At 55.0% G+C, this 23066-nt stretch overlaps 1 long non-coding RNA gene across 1 annotated transcript; it reads right to left on the reverse strand.

Moving 5' to 3' along the window:
- Positions 1–7348: 7348 nt before the first annotated feature.
- LOC101671106 lies at positions 7349–10060 on the reverse strand. Its single transcript, XR_199345.3, has 3 exons — positions 9916–10060; positions 8883–9162; positions 7349–8055 (listed from the first exon to the last, which is right to left on the reverse strand). It is a non-coding gene; the product is annotated as an uncharacterized LOC101671106 (long non-coding RNA).
- Positions 10061–23066: the final 13006 nt, after the last annotated feature.

Below are 23066 nucleotides of genomic sequence, written 5' to 3' on the forward strand. Positions count from 1 at the left end.
GCATCTAGGTCTAGCTAGTGGGATGTGAATGGAAGTGTGTGCCCTTTCCAGCGTGGCCCATGACAAACCTCCCATTCATGGTCCTCACTGTGTTTCATCATCTAACGATTGAACGGAGACGATGCCAGGGACATAGAGCAGGGAGGAGCCACAAGGTGGAAGGAACCCAGGTCCCTGAATGACTGTGTAGGGCAAATAGCCCCAACTACCACCACTGCTACCACAATTACCACCACCAACAGCAACAACCACCTGATGAGGCTGTGATGCACTGAACGGTGTTAAGCCACCGAATGTTGGGCTGCTCATTTCAGCCATTAGTCTGCCTTGATGAATACTGGTTGTGTCCCTTCCTGAGCCCCCAGCTGTTCCATACATTGCTTCCAATTACATTCTTTTGTACTCAAGATTTTCTACCCATGGCTATATACTGTTCTTTGCAATCAAAGAAACATGGTGATATGAGCTCCAAGAGGACATAGTGACCATTTCCCAAAACTAAGGTCCAGAGAGGGAAAGGAAATAGCTCTAAATCACACAGATGTAAATGGCAGATCTGAGCCTGGAACCCAGGCCTCCTCATTCAGCCCCCTTCCCATTGCCGTGGGATATATCTTTGCCCAGAACATAAATCTGGATTCCTGTGATGGCAGTGAAATGCAGAGAGTCGCCGCCAGGCATCGATTTTGCCCAGAGGACCCTGCGCCTGTACTGGGGGCTCAGAGGGAGGATCGATGGGGGTCCAGGTCCTGGGCTGTAAATCACAGGAAAGAGAGTAAAGCAGACCTGTTTTCTGGCAGTAAATTCAGCTCCAGCTAGCAGTCCAGCTCTCTCTTTTCATGATTCTACCTTGTAGATCAGACGGTGTTTAAGAGAAAGAGACAGACGGACGGACAGAGAGACCATACCTCAACTTTTTTATTTTCTTTCAATACTTTAAAAACAACTTTTAACTCAAAAATAGTTTTAGATTCACAGATCAATTGCAAAGATACTACCGAGAGGTCCCATACACGCTTCCCCAGCTTCCCTAGACATTCACGTCTTCTACCAGAGTACACGGACTACGATTAAGAAGTGAGCACTGGTACTATTAACACCCATTTCATTTGGAGTTCCCTAGTTTTCCCACTAATGTCCTTTTTTTCTTCCAGCATCCAGTTCAGGATATGACAGTCCACCTGGTACACTTTCTCAGTCTTCCCTTGTTTTTCGTAACCTCGACAGTTCTAAAGAACACTGGTCAAGTGCTTTATAGAATGTGCCTTGATTTGGGTGTGTCTGATGTTTTCTCATGAATAGAGTGTGGTTATGGATTTGGGAGAAGTGTACACAAAGTGACTACCTTTGCCTTTGCATCATAGCGAGCGTGTATGAAATCAACATGATATATTAGTGAAATCCATCCGATGTCTTGATGCCACCCTGTACTAGCTACCATTTTCCCCTTCCCATACTCTGTTTCTCAAAAGTGAGTTGGAGGTCCAGCCCTGACTCCAGGAGGGAGGAATTGTCCCTCAACACTTTTGAAACTGGGGCCTATGAGAACTGCTCAGCTCCTACTCCAAGGCCTGTGGGAATGCTCGGCTAACACCAGGGGTCCTTCAATCCAGCTGCTCTATCTTTCATGCATCTGTTCAATCACCTACTTGCTGCTCAGTGGACCAGCCTGGAGACTACCAGGCTGGGGGGCAGATGGAGCACCAAGGACATTTGGGGCTGATGGGGCCACACCTCTTCTATTTCATGCCTCACCCCTGCCTGGGGCAGAAGGAAAGGCTCCAGCTTCCCATTCTGGGTAACTCGGGGCTTTAGGGAACACACAGATGTGGGGTGCTGGTGTTTTGGGGTTGGATGTTTGTACCTATCAGTCCTGCAGGGTTCTGAGTGACAAAGCCCCCCCCCCCCACACACACACAATAGCGAGGTGGGAAAGAAAGAGTTTCTTTGTCACTGGAAAAATGTCAGATGCCCAAGATCGCCAATGCAAAGCTTTGGTAAAACAAACACAAAAACTGCCATTGGAGAGAAAAGCTTTGGCTCAAGGGCAACTCGTATTTTTGGGATCCATATTCTGAAGTGTGCCAGCACACAAGGGAGAGGAGGGGGAGGAGAGAGAGAGAGAGAGCAGAATGCCAGCACACGAACTAAAATCAGCCTGCTACCCACCTAGGCGCAGGTGGACAGAGCCAGGCCTGCTTCTAGAAGAGTAGTTCCCAACATGGGTTGCATGTTAGACTCTCCTGGGAAGCATTAAAAAAAATACCCATTTCCCAGGCTCTGCCCCTAAAAGACTATCATTTAATTTGTTTGAGTGGTGCTGGGGATCCAATATTTTGTAAAAGTTCCCCAGGCAATTCTCATGCTGCATTGAGGTTGTAAAATATTGCTTTAAAACCTTGCCCAGGGGCACCTGGGTGGCTCAGTGGGTTAAGCCTCTGCCTTCGGATCAGGTCATGATTCCAGGGTCCTGGGATCGAGTCCCACATCAGGCTCTCTGCTCAGCAGGGAGCCTGCTTCCTTTTCTCTCTCTGCCTGTCTCTCTGCCTACTTGTGATCTGTTAAATAAATAAAATCTTTTAAAAAAACAAAAACCGAAAAACATAAAACCTTGTTCTTCAGATGCAGTTCCCCAACCAGCATCCTGCCTCGCCTGGGAGACAGGGGAAAAGCATAGACCTTGGCTCCTCCTCAGAGCAGCCACGGCAGAACCTGCATGTTCACAAGATCCTGGGAGAAGGTGACAAGCTCTGGATGTGTAGGTAGGGGTGTGTTTTTGCAGGGGACCAAGGGATGAGGGGCTCTGATCCCCCATGGAGAAAACTCGTGAGCTGGGATGGTGCCTGGGAATCGACCTTGATGCACAGGGAGCTTGCCCACCAGCAACGCTGCAGACTCCCGCCAAGCAGGTTCACAAGCCCTCCTCCCTTGAGGGACAGGGGCAAAGTGTGAGGTGAGGGCCGCAGGGGTCCCCTCTGGCATTCCTACCTCACCAGGTGGGACCCCCAGCTTGCCGTGGGCAAGGCACAAACGTTAAAAGGGGACGAACACCTGCCCCTGGTGCAGCCCCAGCTCCTTTGCTCGGGTTGTGTACCTGTTGCCAGGATTTTCATAAATGTCCTCGAGCCTCAGCTCTTTTCTCTGTAAAATGGGGGTTATGACTAGCTGGGGGTCACAGATGAGGTCATGCAGGTCGTGAGCCCATGACCCATGCTGGCGACACAGCCTGCATCTGAGTGACGGGACCAAATGACTGTCTCTGCGGCTCGTGTGTTAGTTTCACCGATTTCTCCATGTTTGGTGCAGTTGGCCCAGGAGCCTCTGAGAGGTTCAAGGAACAAATATGTTGCATGTTTTCTATCTCCCAGTGCCTTTCTATCCACGAATTCACTTCCTCTTCCCTAGACGGTATCTGTGAGGAAGCCGCAGATCAGAGAGGGAACACAGCCTGCCCAAGAACACACAGCGGCGAGGTCCTTCCATTCAGCTGTGCTTGGATGGTCCCCAGGCACAGAGAGGAGGGCTGATCGGGGAAGAGAGGTGGCACCCAGTCCTTGTGTGGTCACCATATTGCTCCCTGTGTAACTTCTCAGGTTTCAGAGAAGGTTCCTGTGCAGGACCCTGTCTCACTGTGAGATGGGGATCATCGACTCCATTGTACAGATGGGGAAACTGAGGCTCAGAGAGGCAAATGACTTGCCCAGTGTCACGGCGCTTATGAATGGCATAGCTGTTCTTCAGACACCAAGTCCGGGATTACGTTGACTCGCTGCCTCTGTGATATCACGTGGAGGACCCCCGCTCCCTGGTGGGGCCGGGCATAACTCAAAGGGCCAGAGCAGCACGGGTTCGCATCGATGCGCCCGTGGAGGCGAGGCTGCCACTTCCCCTGACCTCCCCCACCCTCCACGCCCCGGTGGAAGACACATGGGCAAGGTGTCGTGAGAATTATCTCTTCGGGGACATAAATATTTCCCTCTTGATGGCCCGGCAGCCGCCCTTCATCTTGTTATGGCAATCTCTGCCCGTTGTTTAGCATCTGCTGCTCAGAATGTCTCATACCTTGAATAGAGAATGAAGTGGGGGCATAAATCAGGAGCAAAGCGCCCCGGACCGGCCTTTTCTGCTGTGTCTGCCTGGCGCGTTCACCGCTGCTGATCTAGTAGTTGTTTTAACTGTTGCTTGGTTTAAGGCCTGCTGATGTATGGGAGGCTTTTTTATACGTGGTGGGTCATTTGTGTGACTGATTTCGCGGCTCAGGCCGCCCGCTGAAGGACACCCCGAAAACAGATCTCGCCACGGAGCTCGCAGGCTGGAGACAACCGGGGAGCGGCGGCCGGAGAAGCTGGGGGGTGACTGCATCCCCCGTCGACCACGTGCGCGAGCCCATTGGATGTGGTCGGCACAGAAATAAAACGGGAAAATGGATAGAATTCAGGTGTCAGTCTTCGACATTAAAATCCTTTCTCACACAGTAACGGGTAAAGGCTGTGGACGAGGTACATGGCAGCTTCTGGCCCGAACAGACTCGAAGAAAACGGGCTCGTGCTGTACATCAGCGTCCAGTGGTCCTGAGAATCCCTGGGCCGAGGGTGTCGAGGAAGAGGAAGCAGGGGACGCGTTGTCCGGCTTCTGCAGCTCCACCAGATCCGACCGCTTCGGAACGAGCTCTGTTTATGGCCCATCGCCCCGTGGGGACAGGCCCACGTCTGCTGGGTGTCGCTGGCCGGCCCCACTCGCTGCCGGGGAATTTCGGATTGGCCCAGATGCCCGAGTGGACGGGCTGTTGTCCCAGAGGTGGACATGGAGACGTGTCTGTTTATTTCAGAGAACATTCCCGCGCTCCGGATTGAACACTTTCAAGTTAGAGAAGGTGGTTCTGCTTCTGGTCCTAACAATTCCCCGTTTCTTTTCTCTTTCTCTTTTTTTCTCTTTTCTTGCCCTTCCTTCTTCACTTTTATTTTTAAAAAAAAGCTGTACCCTCTTTAAATTAGGAATCTGGACTATGAATGATTATGAACCCGTGACCCAGCTTAAGAAATAAAACATTGCAGGTACCCTAAAATCACCTGTGTCCCCACCCTCCCCCGGGGTCCTGTCACCCTGCCAGGGGATCCCGGAATCAGGTGTTGCTCAATCCCATGCATTTTTGCAGCTTAAACAACAGTTAGTATTACTTTATATGGTTTAAGGTTCATATAAATGATGTCATTTGCATAGTGTGCACGACACATTCTTTCACGGCTACGGTGTTTCTTTCAACATTGTTAGTGGGAATTATATGGGTGGATACATGTAGTTCTGTTTTAATCCTTTTAATCACTGTAAATATTCTATTCTATGAAGTTTTCACCATTTACCCATTCTCCTGCGGAACTGTGTATGCGTGTGTGTGTGTGTGTGTGTACACACACGCACATGGTATTGAAAACCATGCTTGTGAACTTGTCTCTCCAACCCCCTCCCCCCCGATGCTTGCAACCTCCCCCCCCAGGCCCCACCCAGCTCACCCTGCCGAGCATCTCAGAGGGACACAGAATGACCTGCTGCCGGTCAGGAGGAGCTCAGCTCTTCAGCACCCCAGAGATGCCAGCAGCAGCCCGTAGGAAGACCTCCTTCAGGCCCCCGAGGATGCACTCACCTTGGCTCCTACAGTCCTCCTTGGTTCCGTCTGTGGGCAGACGGTGCACAGAGGCCCCCAGCCCTACACGCATTCGTCCAGGCTCTGGACAGGTGGGAAAGCGTTTGCCTCTACTCAGAGTCCACTTCCCACAACAGGGATGAGAGGACAGGGGTGGTGGGGGGAGATGCAGTGGTCCCTGGGAGCGATCAGGACACAGAAGACAATGGCAGAGCTGGCTGATAGGAAGAGACATCCTATAAGGAGCTGAAAAGTGCCACCGGGAATGTTTTAAATGCCAGGCTTTTAGAATGTCAACCTTTACTCAAGAGAATGGATAAATTGTAGAAATGTCATATAATGGAATATTACACCGCAGTAAAAATGACTGAATCAGCAGTACATGCATCAGCTCAGATCAATTCCATACCCAGCACTGCCTGAAAACCCTTCTTGCAGAAGAACACACACTGTACGACAGCGCTGATACCAGATTTGAACCCGAAGCAGACAGTGCGTCCCTTTGCCAAGGGAAGTAGGTCCAGATGGACCAGTGGGTTTTTAAACTGTGTTAGGAGGTGCCTCAGGGCTTGTTGGGGGGATGCTCTCGGGGCCAGGGTGCCGGTCCCCTCATCAGCAGTTTTAGGCATGGTGGCCCGTCTGTTCGCAGGGACTCCCCTGGCTCTGTTTCTGCCTCCAGCTCTGCCACTGTGCCTTTGGGCTGGTTTGACACCTGTCCCTCTCTCTCTTTCTCACAAGGATGAAGCGTCTCCTCCGATGGGGCCGCAGGGAACACGCTGCCAGCTGGTCCCTGGAGAGCCGAGCCCAGTGCCCAGCCAGGAGCCCAGCCAGTTCCTGTGGGCTCCTCTATGACCACTGTGACCACATCTGATTAGAGATTAGCTTTCGCGTGAGTTTCACTTTGAACAAAAACGTTCTCGTGCTTAAACAAAATGTTTGGAAAATCCTGACCTTGTCCATCCTCTCAAGGACGGAAGAAGGTGTAAAAACTAGGGGTGTGTCATGACTTACACAGGCCCCACCCCACCCCATCCAGGGACACCGTAGCTTCAGGCCAGTCCCTGCGCTTCTTGGGGCCTGGCATCCCGTGGACCAGACGGTCTCATGGCTCCTGCAGTGCTGGTGTACCTCGGAGTTTCCTCTCCTCTTCAGGGATCTCAGATCCAGGCAGGATAAGACAGAAGGGTGCAGTGAGGAAGCCAGGAACACAGGGTGTGGACTAGGGGAACAACCCAACCCAGACTCGGAGGCCGGTGCCCTGGGAGCAAAGTGAGCCATCGAGGGCCCAGGGCCCTGCAAACAATCCCCAACCACATGCCCTTTGACAGGCAGGGACTGATAGGCGTGGCGATACCGCGCTTCCCAGGGACCTGTGGCATCAAAGGGTCTGCAGAGCCACCTCCCAGCACAGAACAGTGAATAACCGCCTGGATCCGCTGAAATGAACTGGTCCAGTGTTTCCAGGGAGGCAGGATCAAGGTCCCTGGCTGGGGCAGTGCCAGCCCAGGGAGGTAAAGACCCAGATCCAAAGTCTCACGGCCCTTCAGGAGAGGACATCTGGGATGTTATCTTGTGGGCAGAAAGACCTCACAGCATCTCCAGCATAAGGGTCCAAGACCCTTCCCTAGAGCAGGGCTGGTTCTTGATTTCTCAGAGGTCTGAGGCTCCCAGGGGCCAAAGACACCCTTGCCTGCCAGTACTGGGGTCTTGGAGGAGCCCTGGGGGGCCGGGCCTGGCACTTTCCCCACCTGATGGGAATGCCCAAGGAGGGCGTGGTGGGCAGGGCAGCTGTTCCCACCACTCCCTCACCTCAGGCAGCTTCATGGTGTGAGGCAGATGCTGGGCAGCGGAAGAGCACAGACTTGAAGCAGTAGCCTCAGTCTGGGCCCAAGTCTTGCCTCCAACTCCTTCCTTATTCAGCAAATAATTATTTACCCTGTTGGCCACTGTTCCAGGCTCTGGAGTAGAGCAATGAACAAAAAAGACATAGATCCTTGTTTACTGGAAGCTTATGAATAACAAGAAAAAGCAGTAAAATAGGTCAACTCAAGGACTCGTAAGAGCTAAGGAGAAAAACAAAGTAGGGAAGGAGTGAGACCCACAGAGAGGAGGGGCACTGTCAGAAGGAGAGGCCAGAACAGCCTCAGGGACAAGGGGGCATTAGAGTAAAGGTGTAAAGGGGGAAGGGGTCCTGCAGACCCGTGGGGGAAGAGCAGGCAGTGGGCACAGCAAGTGCAAAGGCCCAGAGGCAGGAGCTTCCCTGGCCTGTCTGAGGAATATTGAGGAGGCTGGCGTGGTTGGAAAGGCGGGAATGAGCTTGAGAGCTGCGGGCGGAGAGCTCTGATGGCCATAGTCTGGAGTTTGCATGGGGCCTGGTGTCTCCCTGGAGTCATGCAGCCACTATGGGCAGAGAACTGTGAACGTGAAAATCCCAGGTTATGAGTAGACATGGCCATTGTATTTTTTGCTAATTTGATTTAACCTAATTTTTTTGCTAATTTGATTTATACTGATTCAACCCCAGTCAGTATGATATAGCTTTGGATGGGGCTGTATTTGGGTTCTCCAGAGAAACTAAACCAATGTGTGTGTGTGTGTGTGTGTGTGCGTGTGTGTGTGTAAAAGAGACTTGTTTTAAAGAATCAGCTCACATAATTATAGAGGCCAACAGCTCCTAAGATCTACAGTGTGAGTCAGGGCAAGCTGGAGCCCCACGAGAGCCGATGGGCACAGCTGCAGTCCGAGTGCCTGAGCCTCGAGCCCCAGGGGGAGCCCGGTTTCTGCTCTTCCTTTGCAGGAAGGCAAGCGGAGCTCCCTCCTACTTGGGCAAGCAGACGGGCCTAGCTTTTTGTTTTATTCAGGCCTTCCCCTAATTGGGTGAGTCCCACCGTGTTCGGAAGAACGGGGTCAGCTCCGCAGGTGTTTAAACCGTGCTGACAGGGACGCCTGGGTGCCTCAGTTGGCTAAGTGACTGCGTCCAGCTCAGCCCATGATCCTGGAGTCCCGGGATGGAGTCCTGCATCGGGCTCCCTGCTCATCAGGGAGTCGACTTCTCCCTCTGACCCTCTCCCCTCTCATGCTCTCTCTCACTCTCTCTCTCAAGTAAACAAAGACTTTAAAAAAAAACAAACCACCTGTGCAGGCATACTTAGAAGGGTTCCCTGTTTGGCTCATCAACTTGAAATTCAGAATTTTTTAGCATGAGGCCCCACATTTGCATTTTGTACTTCACTCCACTCACCAACATAGCAGGTCCCCAGCAGAGATAACCTCGACTTCTTCACCGAGTTCTCACGCCCAGCACAGAGCACGTGCTTCACGAACGCCAGTGTCACCATTAGCTCCCGGCACGTACGTCCCGCTCGGGGCCTCCCTGAGCCAGAGAGGAGAGCGTGCCTAGCGCTTATCGTGCGGGACTTTATGGTCCAGGAAGATCACAGCGTGAGATGCCCCCATGGGGAGACCAAGGCACACCTCCTAGTTCTTGATCTTTGTTGGGGATTGAGGAGATTGGAAGGATCCTAGGAGGAAAGGGGGCGAGGCTGAGAGAGTTGGGGGTGGTCCCGGGAGCTGGAGAAAGCCATGTGGGGCGAGGGGAGCACAGGGGGAGAGGGCCTCCGAGCTGGGGTCCTGACTGGCGACAGCGAGGAACCTGGCCCTCTGAGGCCAGCCCCTGCAGGCTTACTGCCCCCAGGCTGGGGACCTGGCAGATCAAGGTTCTACTGGCCGACCATGTCCTCTGAGCAGGCCAGTCTCTCTGAGCCCCAGGTCCTCAGCCAGCAAATGGGGAAAATGACACGCATGAAGAAACATGGCAAAATGCACACGGAAGGATACCTGGTAGAGGGTAAAGGCTATTGTACACCCAAGGGGAGGGCAGGGGGCTTCTGGGGATGCCTGGAGATGCGAGGCCCCCTCTGACCTTGAAGGTCTCCCCCAAAATGCCCGGGAGCCCCCTGGTACTGTTGTAAGCTGCTCACCAGCAGAAAGGCCCTGGCCTCGCTCTCAGGCCTCAAAGCCCCCACCTCACCCCCACTACCCACCCCATGTCCTTTCTCCCCAAGGAGCCCAGGATCCCCCTTTAAAGGCCGGGTGGGGTCATATCGCCTCCCTCTGCTCCGCACCCTGGGCTCCTGTCCTTGGAGACTGAAATGCTGAGTCCCAATATGCCCCCTTCTCTCCACCCCCGAGACCTGGTCTCCCACGGCGGGTCCCCCAGTGCCAGCACCAAGGGCACACTGGCTTCTTCTGCACGTTGAATCTCTAGCTCGTACCATCTTGGGGCCTTTACCCTTGCTGTTCCCTCTGGCTGGAACCGTTCTCCCACGAGGGTGTCTCCCCTCCATGGCCAACTCCTCTACTTCAGTCACTTCCTGCTCGGATGCCCCCTCCTCAGACAGGCCTCTCCTGAGCCCACCCCTCGCCCACCACTCATTTCATCACTATCACGTGCTTTTCCTCTCCTTGCTGTATTGTCATCACTGCGTGCATTGTGACCTACTGAATTTCTCTTGGTTATGTTCTGTCCCCCCATCAGAATACAAGCCTCACAGAGGTGGGGACTTTTAGTTTGTTCCTGTTGTTCTTATATCCCTAACACAGAAGATGAGGCCTAGCACAGGTGAGGCACCTGGTTACCTGGAAACACAGGTATAGAAACTGAGGTTCAAGAAGACCATGGGCTCTGCTGCTAACCCCCAGCTCTGGACCTGAGACTGGTCCCTGGGCCATGGTGTGCAAGCCAATGAAGACCTAGCTCTCCGGCAGGGACAAGGCTTTGGGCAGGTCCTGGTTGCATTTGCTGGTTTCCGTTGTGTAAGTACTTCTGCTGTCGCTGATTTCGAGTTATGGGCACGGCGCTGAATGCCGAGTTGGGAAGACATGTGTCCCACAGGCTTTGGGAAAGAGCTGGTATATCCCTGCTGTGCCTTCCTGTGCTAGACTGTTTAATACGGCAGGGGAAAGAATTTCTGCTGTACCCCCCCCCAGCCCGAATCCCACTTCATATTCAAGAAAATGCCCTCAGATAAGTTCCTGGATTGTCCCAGGCCTCAGTTTCCCCCTCTGTATGATGTTCCCATCCTTGTGTCCCAAGGGTCCTGGAGGCCTGGTCATGCGCAGTTCCCTTGTAGAACACCAGGGGGCAGCCTTTCCCCATCGAAGAGGCCAGAGGCTGTAATTCTCTCCAACAGCACATCCTTCTTAGCTGAACCCTACCTGGTCCTGGGGGCCCTGAAACGCTAATGAATCCGTGTTTGTGCCCAGCCTGGGGCAGGCATCCACATAAAGAGCTCATTGTCTGTACTGAGGCCTTTTGTTCCAGCCGTGGCCCAGGGAAACTGGGATTGGGCTGGAGGCCGGATGGTTCTCTGCTGGTCATCCCTGGGGGGTGCTGGCGCGGAAGGACCCCTGCGGGGCCCTCTCTCCTCTCCCCGCCTTTGCCACCCCCACCATCTTTGACAGGGGGTGCTTCTCACCTGTGCCCTTGACTCTGTCTTTATCCCGCAGCCCGGCCAGCCGGCCCCCACCTGGAGTTTCCTTCTTCTAGTCTCAGGGATTCATCTGGTTCCTTTAACCGCATTTAATCCAGCCGGACTTGGTGAGCGAGTGCTGTGAGCTGGGGTTTTAGCTGGAATTTCGGCTCCATCTCCTTTTCTCATCCACTGCAGTGGAGGGACAGGGCTCAGGGACATATTCTTGGTGAGCGCAGGCTGTGGGACTTCTGTTCATGTGGGATCAGCCACGGCAGTCCCTATGGCAACCTCACCTCCACTCCCCTGACTCACTGTAGCCCATGGGCCTCTCTCCACCCTCCCAACTCCCCGGCGACTCTCCACCTGAGGGCCTTTGCACCTGCTGCTCCCTCTCCCCAGCGCTGTCCACCAACTTGCCTTTTAGGCTCCTGCTATATCCCTCCTACCAGACCCCATCTGTCTTCCCCGCCCCCCCAGGACTCTGTCGGAAGCCCCCAGGCTGGGCCTAGACCCTGGCACTGTCTACGGATAGAAGCCATTTGTCCTGGCTTGTGAAGGTGGGTTTAGTTCGGCTCAAGAAAGCACAGCAGATGGGGCGCCTGGGTGGCTCAGTGGGTTAAGCCGCTGCCTTCGGCTCAGGTCATGATCTCAGGGTCCTGGGATCGAGTCCCGCATCGGGCTCCCTGCTGAGCAGAGAGCCCGCTTCCCTCTCTCTCTCTCTCTGCCTGCCTCTCCATCTACTTGTGATTTCTCTCTGTCAAATAAATAAATAAAATATTTAAAAAAAAAAAAAAAAGAAAGCACAGCAGCTCCTCCGGCTGTGAACCCCGCCCCTCCACCCCCTCCCTGCTCTCCCATCCCCCTCCCAGCTGGCCTCCAGCGGCAGACACTGCTGACCTGAGCCCGGAGACTCCGTTCCAGGTGGAAGAGTGTGCAGTCCACCCAAGTGGGGCTCCATCTTGAGCATCAGCCTTGGGCCCGGGTCAGGAAATAAGTCTGAGCCTGAAAGAAATTAGGCTCCGAGGCCCCAGTCAAGCTTTATCTGCCTTGTAGCAAAGCCCACCCACCGGGCTCGAGCGGCAGCACCAGAGTCTGAGGGACGGGCACACACTTGAAGGCAAATCAAAGATTCCAGCAGTGTGGGCGTGGGCAAGTCTGCTGGGACTCAGTTTACCATCTGTGACGCTGGAGGTGATAGCATCTGCATTCCAGGCCTGGGCGGCCATCTCTGCTGAAGGACAGGCCAGCAAGGTGACCCGGGGCACTGGCTCTTGTGGCTCGGGGCAGCCAGGAGTCTGAGCTGCTCCTTCATCCCTGCCTGCCCCAGAGTCTCATGAACAGGGCGCCCGGGTCCCAAGCCCGCTGTGTGGGCCTTACCTGGTTCCTTGCACCCGGGGTCCCACAGGCACCATAACGGCGAATCGCTGCATTTCCTCTTTGAGGAAAGGGGTGGATCTGAGCCTCCAGCACCTTTGGAAAACCCTGGAGCGGGAAGCCAGTGATTGTCTTTTCTCGGTATCCTTCGTTTCCTGTCTCCTGGGCGCGGAGGGTCTTTGTCCTGAAAAGCCTCAGCCCCAGCGCAAGATCTCAATGTGATCCACCAAAGGTTGGAGAGGGGACGGCTTCTGCCTGCTGTCTTCCACTTTACCCCACCCCGACTGAGCCCACCCCGACCTCCCAGTGGGAGCAGTTACGGCCCCAGTGCTCTGAGCACGACTTTGGTTTGGACAGACCCAGATTTCAATCCCAGCGGGCCCTGCCCTTGAGCTGCCTCTGGCTCTCAGCCTCCTCCGCTTTTAGGTGAGGACAGAAAGGAGCCCATGCTTCAGGAAAGGGCTGCAGCCAGAGCTCCACGCAGGACTGACGTGCTCCGCTGGGGTGCCCTAAGGGGCTGTGTGTTTTGCTAACAGGAGTGCAGCGTGGGAGGAGGCTGAGGAATGTCACCTGGCGGTGTCTTAGTCTGTCTTTCTGCAGGAGAAGAGACAGTTCGTACAGGGCCATGGAAGGTTCGACTCTCCAGGACTATTGGTCCCATAAAAATGAAAGCACACTCTGTGCTGAGGGACACGGCACGACTGCTGAAATAGTTCATGCTGGGGTTTAAAAATACAAACTTCAGTTGGTTAAGGGACCGGCTCCTGGTTTCAGCTCAGGTCCTGGGATTGAGCCCCTGATCATCTCCTCCCTCAGTGGGGAATCTGCTGGATGCGCGCTCTCTCCCTCCCCCTGCACACCCCGCATGGTGTGTATGCTCTCGCTAAATAAATAAAACCTTTAAAAAATAAAAATAATAAAAATACAAAAAGAACCCTCCTCTGGGATGATGAGCAGCCTTGATGGGATTGACAGAGGCGACCACAGGGGGAAGTTTCCCTGCGTTCCTGAACCTGAAGCTGAGCCTGTTTTTCCACTGGCTGAAAGTGCCGGCTGGCGGGTGGGGTGGGTCTGTTCCTGGTGCTCCCAGGGAGGACCAAGGCTGAGGTAGGAGGCCCAGGGCAGACCTCCGGGTCAGAGCAGGGCTGTCCGCCTCAGTCCCAGACCATGGGGCTCTGGCCCCCACCCGAGGCGGCCGTCCCCGCGTCTGCTAACCTACAGGTCGCTCTGCTCACCGTCCTGAGTCTCCCTTGCCTTGAGGAGGTCTCTCTTCTCTCCAGCTGTGATTTGCAGCAACCTCTGTAATTCGATCTTATAATAATATCCCTGAGAAGACGGTGCTTGGTGCCGAGATTGCATTTTTTACTTGTTTGTTTATTTATCTAATTTGTTCATCCCTTTTGTGACGAAGGTGGGGAGCAGACGCTATTCAGGGACACTGAAGCCCACGGCCACGGCTTGCTGGGCTGGGCCAGGCTGCAAGGCGGTCACCCCACCCCCTCTCCCAGCCACAGCGGTCTCGGGCTGGGGTCTCACTGGAACGTTCTGGGCTCCCCGTACCCCGGCGCTCCAGGAGGCGTGGGGGGGGTGGCGAGGACAAGAGGGTCCCTGAGCTGTGCGGTGGGGTGTCAGATCGCTACCCTCAGGCTGCACACCTGCTCGCCATGAAGCCACAGAGCTAGCGTGTAATGCAGGCTCAGTGGAAGGCGGTTCCTTTCCAGTCCATGGCAGACACAGCGACATGTCTCCCCACCTCCTAGGGGCTTCAGGATCCAGGGGATAGACGGAGCACAGACCCCCCCGCTCCTGAGGGCTCCCTCAGCCCCTCCTTCTGGCTGGAGTTCAGAGACATTGATAGAGCGTCAGCAACTGCTGCCAGGCCCCACAATCCTGCCTGAGGGCAGCGTCCCCTGTCCCAGTCCCTACTTCCAAGTCTTTTTGTCCCCTAGAGCTCAGCCCCTAGCCCTGGCCTCCAGGAGCCTTCCCTGGCCCCACCACGATGTGGAAGAGCCCAAGGGGAAGACCATTCCCCCTGAAGTTCTGTTTCAGGTAGGATTCTTGGTAGCAGCTTAAGACGAACATCAGAAGGACACTGGGACCAGGGGGCTGAGACTCCCGGGGTCCCCTCTGGGGCCCATCGGGGATGACTCCACTCCACCCACACTCCTTCCGTGGGTAATCGCTGCCGACAGACGTTTCTGTGTGGCCCACAGGCCCGCCCCGTGGCTGAGGCCAGCCATGGAGATGAGCAGGAAAACACCAACGGGGAGACAGAGTCCTGGGTGGCAACGCGGGCGGCCAGGCAGCAGGCACCCAAACGCCGGCGTCCACGGGCCCCAGGGCCTGGGGGCTCGGCCCTCCTGAAGGTCCTCGTGAGCCTGGCAGGGCAGCAGGAGAGGATCCTGTCCAGATTCCTGAGACGTGGCCCTGGCTGCAGGGTGCAGGGCAGACCCCTGCGTCGTCACCGGCTGGGGAAGCCACGTCTGTCTGCAGGTCCCACGTGCCTCCCAGAGACTGTGCCGTGTGATCGCTGCAGAGCAGAAGGTGGGCCACGCGCTGGGCCTGTCTCCGAGGGAGCTTCCCAGGGCACTGGGGCCTGCTGGTTCTCAGAGGACCGTCTGAGGGGAGGGTGTGCTCCGCGGACCCGCTCCACGCTCTCCCACGGGAGCCGGGCTGCTGCCTCCGAGGCTGCACATCTTTTCAGCCACAAAGACAAAATCCATTCTTCTCCCTTTCTTCCCCTCCTCCCTCAAAGAAGCCCTTTTCGGGGTGAGTCTTGTGGGCTGTGCCTTTGAACCTGGAACCAGCTCAGGCCTGCGGCACTTCCCTCCTCTGCTTCTAAACCCCCAAGGCCCAGCCCGAGGCCAGCCCCTGCCGCCTCGCCTCCCCTTCGGTCCCCTTTCCTGTGGATCTCCTGCCTCCCCGGGTCCCTCGCACCCAGTCACTGAGCACGAATGACTCGCTGCAAAACCCTCTTGGTCCCCAGCCCGGCACAGGCAGCCTGGTGAGCACTGGCGGAAACTGGGACGGAACAAGCCACCGAGGCAGCAAGCATCGGGATGGCGGCTTGGACGGGGACCCTCACACTACACCTGGGGGCCGCGTGCCTTGGAGGATGAGAAGATGGGGTGTTAGCGAGGCCGCCGGAATTGCGCAAGGGTGGAGTGTGACGAAGGAGCAGAGCTTTCCCGCTCCTCCTCCCCCTTCCCCCGCTCCCTCCCCCCTTCCCCTCCCCAACTTTGCCTTCCCCCTCCCCCTGCTGGTCATGCTTCTCCTCCATCCCCCTCTTCCTCCCCAGCCGGGGGTCTTATTGGGGAGCAGAGGGTTATACCCCGGGTGACTACCCCAGACTCAAGACCCGGGGTGTCGGGACCCTGCCCTCAGGGGAAATCCTCAGGGGGGTGAGCTGCCCCAGGGTGAGGCTGCCTACGGGCTCTGTCCAAACCCCGCTTCTGCACTTGTCCGCCAAGCATCTCCAAGCGGAGTACGTGCCTCCCCACGTCCAGTTCTGCCATCTGCAAAAAGCACATGGCGAATGGCATCTATCCCCGGGACGGCTGAAAGTCTCCGGGAGGAGAGCCCCCCCACATGCCCTCCACCCCGTCTACCTGACCACTGATCGGTGTTCAGCAAACATCCGACGCTGTCTCTGTCGCGTCACTCCCTTTGAAATCGTGTTCAAACAGCTGGAAAGCTGAGGAACCGATGGGGTGTAAATCCAGATGTGCGCTGCCCATTCCAAATGCGCCCCGCACGCCATGCTGGTTTTTAGCCCAAGTCCTTGACCTGGCCTCAGTCAGGGGTTCCGTACAGCAGGGACAGCCTTGTGTCCTGGAGCCCCACAGACTTGGTATCCTGCGCCACCGCTGCCGGCTCCACGGTCGCGGGACCCGTTTGCCGGGTCAGTTCCGTCCCCACCATGTCCCTCGCGCCCAGGACAGCAGCTGACGTGTGAGGTGCTCATACGCGTTTGTCAGTTGAATGTATATGACGTAACATTGTGGAGTCTCAGTTTCTGCCACCGCAAAGGGGTCTCATAACAGAACGTGCCTCGAAGGGGCAGCTGTGGGCATGAGGTGAGATGCGGGACTAGCGAGCGCCTAGCACGCAGCCTGGGAAAGGCCACCCGGGGAACGGTCGTGGGGTGTGTGGGCAGGTCACGCCGGATGAGCCCATGGCTCCCAGGGACCTGGAATTCTCAGGTGAGCACAGGCACCCCTTCTGCTGCCTTTTTGCAAAGCACAGGAATTCTACCTTTCCATCAAAACCTCTGGAGATGTATTTGTTAAAATCCAACAAATCTCAGCAAAATAAACCCTGAGCACTTCTGTGAGAACACAGGGGCGACTTTGGATGGATTCTTGGGCCCAGGCTTGAGGACACGGCTGGCCACTCGAAGCCGGGCTCTGTGGCATTCGCTGGAGGGTCCTGCGCTCTGGTGCCCCACGGGGCTACGGCTTCCATCCTCCTAACAGCTTAGGAAAAGTGAGCCAGTCCAGGGCTGTTCCCTCCGCCAATACTGAACTGCCCTCGGAAGCTTGCCACGGGCTGCTGAGCCAAGGGATAGAAAGAAGATTGAGAGTTTATATATTTTTAAATCAAGGAATTCTAATTCCAATAAAAAATAATGTCCTTCCATGGCCAATTGCCATTTCCCTGCTTTCTTCTTCTCTTTTTAATAAAAATTTTTATTGTGCACATTAGGTTAACCAGACCTGAGCACAGCCTCTCTCAGAGACTCCGAGTCACTCGAGGGGAACCGCAGCAGGCTCCTGCCTGGATTTTGAAATCAGGCAGCCCCTGGGGAAGGACGGGGTTCACATGGGCTCTGGGGAGAGCGACCAGGCAGGTCTTTTGATAAGTGCATTTGTCCCCGAAAAAAGTAAAAATCTTATTCACACTTTTTAACATAGGGATTCTGGTTCTAGTTGTGCAGAGGCCATTTCCAACCCTGCTGTCTAGTCCCTTAGGTTCATACACCAAGTAGCAACATTAGGATCGGTCCTGTCTGACTCAGGTCGAGAGAATGTTCTCTTCGCCTGAGTCAGACAGGACCGATCCTAATGCTGCTACTTGGTGTATGAACCTCGGGGAAACCAGTGAGCATCTCTGCATTCCCGCTTCATTATGGATCAAATATGGAGCGATCATCCCTGCCTCGGAGTATGTAGAGAAGATCAGAGCATCGAGTACACACACAGTCTGGGGCACGAGCCTGGACCAGTGATGTTCAGTATGTGGCCATACCAAGATGATGACGACAACGGTCATAGGATGCTCAGAACGTGGTGAGTAGCAATCCCACATTTTTCTGTCCATTGAACCAGCGGTAAGTGCCCAATGGGCGGTAGGTACATTCAGAAGGGTTTACTGGCTAGCTAATTCGAAGTAACAACCAGCCCCAAAACTCAGTGGCTTAAAATGACAATCTTTTGTTATGTAGAGCTCATGAATCAAGGCTGGGGATTGTTTGATCTCAGCTGGGTTTAGCTGATGTTGGCGGAGTTTGGTCAAAAATCTGAGAGTCACTGGCTGCTGGTTGGTGCAGACTGGCCTCTCTAGGGCTCCTGGGAGACCCCAGCAGTGCAAGCGAGAGCAAGCAGAAACACGCGAGTCCCTCAGAACCAGGTTTAGCACCGGTTTTCCGTAGTATCTGCCACAGACTATGGAGCAGAGCAAGCCCCAGATCCAAGGGGCAGAGAGACCCGATGCCACCTCCTTAGTGGGAGAAACTGCCACGTCACCAAGCAACTGTGGCCACGGAAAGGCATGAAGAATTGAGGCCACTTATATGGCTAGCTTGTCACTGAAGGTTTGTGGGTGGCAGTAAAAAAACCAAGAGGATGCCCTAGGAAAACTCGGTCTTGCAGGATCAGTCGTGAAGGGATCACTGGGTAGGCCTGGGGACTACCAGCCTCCGCTCCCCCAGTGGGGGCCTTTCCTGGGGCTCTGGGGTTTTCTGGATGCTGCTGGGGCCGCCCACAGGACCCCAGCTGCACGGGGTCATAACTATGGCTGAACCAGAGAGCTGGGTGCAGGCCAAGGAGACCCGGGGATAAGTCAGTAGCCCCAAGACGGGAGGAGGGGGCTGCAGGTACCTGACTGCAGTCACACCAAATAGCCCCGAGTCCTTTCTCTCTCTGGGCCTCCATCGTCTCTCCAGGGCCCTCACTACAGCCTCATGCAAAGGGCCAACAGTCCGACTCTCCCTGTCTGTCAGCTCCCCTCCTCCAGCTGGAGAGCCTGCTTCTTTCTGGTCATTCATCAACAACGGGGGCACTCTTTCAAAGGGACAGTAAGCAACACCCCAGAGCCTCCCTGTGTACCCACCAGCCTTTGTCCCCTGACATAACCAAACCAGAGACTTTCTGAAACCAGGCTGGCTGGCTCACGCGGGTCCTGGAGGACCTGAAGGGATCAAAATGGGGCCGACCGCGCAGAGCCACTGTAGGAGGATGAGGGCTGCGGGCCAGGGCATGGGGGTGCCGGCTGGAGCTCTGCCTTGCCATGGCAGGAAGGCATCTGCAGCGCTGGGGGCCTCCTGGGTCCTTGTCTAAGAGTCAGGAGAGCCCCAGAATCCAGCCTCAGCCACCACTCACGTGCTGTGGGACACACACAGGCCAGCTTCCCTCTCTGGGATTCACACCTGAAAATGAGGAGCGTACACCTGCCTCTTCGAGCTGGCAGGAGGACCCACGGACAGAATGAGCCCACAGCCCTGGGCATGGCACCAGGCACAGAGGAAGTGCCTCAGGATGCTAGACAACACTGGTGCCAAACAAACAGACACAGGAGAAACCCAGCCGGGCCTGTCTGCCCTGGGAAGAGCTCAGTGTGCTTTGTAGACCTGCTCTTTGGGGGGTCTTTTTTTTTTTTCTTTCTTTTTAAGAGAGTGAGCAGGGCATGGGGGATGGAGAAAGGGAGAGGGAGAGAATCTACCTCAGGGCCCCACATACAGTGTAGAGCCCCAAACAGGGCTCAATCTCACGACCCTGAGATCGTGACCTAAGCCGAAATCAACAGTCAGACGCTTAACCAACAGAGCCACCCAGATGCCCCTGGGGGGTACTTCGTAAGTCTTGTTTCTGTGCTAGCCCCCGGATCAACTCTTCTGCAGCTGGAATGACCTAACAAAGGCAAGGGTTTTATCTGTCATCCTGTTCTCTTGTTCTAGATGCTGACGATCATTGTCATCCTGTTTTCTTGTTCTAGATGCTGACGATCATGCCAAGCGTGCCAGAGGCCGGGGGCTAGACACAGAGTCTGTAATATAAGGCTGTGAGTTGCAAAGGTATGAGCTCCTCTAACCTCATAAGGACCCTCCAGGGCAGACAGTGTCATAACCCCACTCTACAGATGGACACAGTGAGGCTCAAGGAGCTGAAACGGCCTGCCTGGAGCCACACAGCCAGTGGAACCAAGACTGGATCACGGTCCCCTAGTCTGGGTCCAGTCCCCCTTCCCAGTACGTCCCAGCTGTGCGAGGAGCACTGGGTGGCAGCTTGAGCCACACCTGCCCTCCAGGGGACGAGGCCAAGGTCTTTGCAGGCTTGCCCACTATCGAGACAGGAGGACTTTGGGTGCAGTTGTTTCAGGACCCAGGAAATCAGGATGACAGCAGGTGTTTGTGGACAAGGGGTCGGACACTCCCAATGAGCTCATCACGTGGGGACTGTCACGGTCACAGGGAGCTCAGGACAAGGCCAGAGCAGAAGACCCAGACTGTGGTGCCCTGCTGGGTACCCACCATGAATCACACACTCTGTCTTACAGGCATTTCCATTTTTCCCGATTCCAAAACTAAAACACGGCTCTTCTCTTACCTGGAGCAGATGTTAATTTGCAATGCAGAAGCCTCCTCTTGTCGATGATTTCCCATTATCCTTATAATTGCCCCCGCATATAGTGCTCGATAAAGTTATAAACCTGTCCTCCGGGAACACCAAGTCAATAACAGGGTTATTGATTAGGTGGTGAAAATGGTCTCTGGTGCTCTCGAGTCGGGGCGACCTGCCAGGCTGTCCTTTAGGAGGGCTGACTGAGGACTCAGGGCCACGGGGCCACAGCGGCACAGCTGGGGAGGGTGGCAGCCCTCGTTAGAGGGGTTTTACTAGAAAAGAGCTGGGGGGGACAGCATGGACACCAGGGGGCTTTTCCAGGCATCTGTAAGCGCCCTACAAAGTGCTTCGGGCCACTCTGCCCAGAGCCATGGGTCGTTCTAGGTTGTTTGGCAAAGACAACCCACCTGGGTTTGAATCCCGACTCCTGTACTTGCCAGCTGTGCGCCCTTGGGTGAGTCGCTTCACCTAAGTCCAGGGCTTCTGGGACATAAAATAAAGGTGATCCTAAATCTTTGCTTATCTCCTCAAGGGTGGGGAGGGGTTAAGTGAATCCAACCAAGTAAAGGGCTGAACAGATTGCTGGACACTCGGTATCACTGAGGAAATGCAGCTGTTGCCGCTGACTGAAACCCAGAATTTTCCAGGTTATAGCTTTACGCCGGCTGTCCTCGTGGAGTGAGAGGTCAGGAACGGACATTTTAACTAACGTTTATTGAGCACTTTCCAGGCAGCAGGTGCCGAGCTAGGCACCGAGGAACAAAGTTCAACAAGATTTGGTCCCTGCTCTCAAGGAGCTCCTACATGACTTGGGGTCACAGGTGCGAAGCCCATCATTGCCATAAAGCAGGCTGATGCCCTGACAAAGCAAGTCAGGATCCGGGGCACTGCAGGAAGCAGGGGACGGCAGACACGTGAGGTTCCCGGGCAGGAGTAAGCAGAGCGTGTCGAGTGCCTGCTATTCAGTTGGTGTTAGTATGATTATTACCGCTGCGTTTTCGGGAGATGGAACCATGTCTCTGAGAGGCCAGGTTACATGACAAGTAAAGGAAGGAGGGAGCTTTGAGCTCGGGTGACCAACAATCCCACTTTGCCTGGGACTTTCAGTATCAAAACCAAGAAAGTTCCAGGCAGACCAGGTCAAGTCACTCACCCTGCTCAGAGCTATGCCTGCATTTCTGGTCTTCTCACTGCAACCTTGACCTGAAGCCTACTCTCCAACTGGTGGCTCGAGGCCCTTCTCGTGGGCTCTCTTAGGGGTTCTTCAGGCTGCTTCAAGGAATACCTACTGTCCTTATGGAGCCTCAGAGACCCACCCGCACACAGTTCACCTGACCCTCACATCCGCACTGGGTGGGCAAGGAGAGGCAAGGCCATCGCGGTGATTCTGGGACAAGGAAGAAGCCATAACCTGCCAAGGTCACAGCGCTGGGATGGGCAGGATGGGCACCCGGAGTCTACACTTTTGCCCACTTGTCCTTGCTCTGTCTTTGGCGGTGTGAACTCCATCAGAAACGCAAGCTTCTATTTGGGTGTGGGTGTGGTGCTGACGTCCAGGTTCCCGCGAGGTGCTCGCTCAGCACTCAACTGGCCTGCGAGGGAGCCAGTGAGATAGAGAGCTGGAGGGTGGACTGCTGGGGGGGTGGTTGGCGGAACGGCAGCAAAGGAAATAAACAGAGGGGCGCCTGGGTGGCTCAGTCGGTTAAGTGTCTGCCTTCAGCTCACGTCATGATCTCAGGGTCCTGGGATCGAGCCCCAAGTCAGGGTCCCTGCTCAGCAGAGAGTTGGCTTCTCCCTTTTTTCTGTCTCTCTCTCCCTCTCTCTCTCTCTCTCAAACAAATAATCTTTTTTTAAGAAAGGAAATAAACAGAAATGAGTTCCTCTGTGTGCCTGGCGGGACCTTGATTCACTATCACGACCCACACCTTGCTCCAGGCAATGGCAGATATTGTAGAAATCATACTTAGGAATTTGCTAGATGATACAGTTATTTCTGGGGCGCCGTTAGACCCACGGCTCTCGGAATCATCCTTAGAGCAAGTGGCTCCTCTGGGACCCGCATGAGAAGCATCTCCATGAGCAAGGCACTGATGATGCGGGCAGGGAGAGAGGGAATCACATCAGGCCTTCAGTTCCCTCCTCTGCTCCCATAAAGCAGCACATACCTCTCAACTCGGACGTGACGGGCAGGATGGGACCCTCGACTGCCCATCATATGATAGATGGACGTTAAAATCCTATCTTGTTGGGATTGGGAGGGAGACAAACCATAAGTGACTCTTAATCTCACAAAACAAAGTGAGGGTTGCTGGGGGGAGGGGTGTTGGGAGAAGGGGAGTGGGGTTATGGACATTGGGGGGGTGTGTGCTTTGGTGAGTGCTGTGGGGTGTGTAAACCTGGTGATTCACGGACCTGTACCCCTGGGGATAAAAATACATGTTTATAAAAAATAAAAAATTAAAAAAAAATCCTATCTTGTTGTTTTCAGTTTCCTGGTTACCTGCCAAACCCACCATGTGAAGGGGCAAAGCTCTGGAGGGTGCACCCCACCCCATCCCTCCCAATTAAACGTGCTGCTTCCTACTTGCTGCGATCCTAAGGAGGTTTCAGCACTTTGGGCCCTAGGCATCAGGGCACCTGCACGACGCAGACCACCAGGACCCACCACCAGGGTTCCTGAATGAGCAGGTCTGGGTGGGGGCCAAGTCCCCAGGGGGTGCTGCTGGGCTGATCGGGGAA

The sequence above is a fragment of the Mustela putorius genome, unplaced genomic scaffold, assembly GCF_011764305.1.
Source record: "Mustela putorius furo isolate JIRA1106 unplaced genomic scaffold, ASM1176430v1.1 tig00003909_pilon_pilon_pilon, whole genome shotgun sequence".
NCBI lineage: Eukaryota > Metazoa > Chordata > Mammalia > Carnivora > Mustelidae > Mustela > Mustela putorius.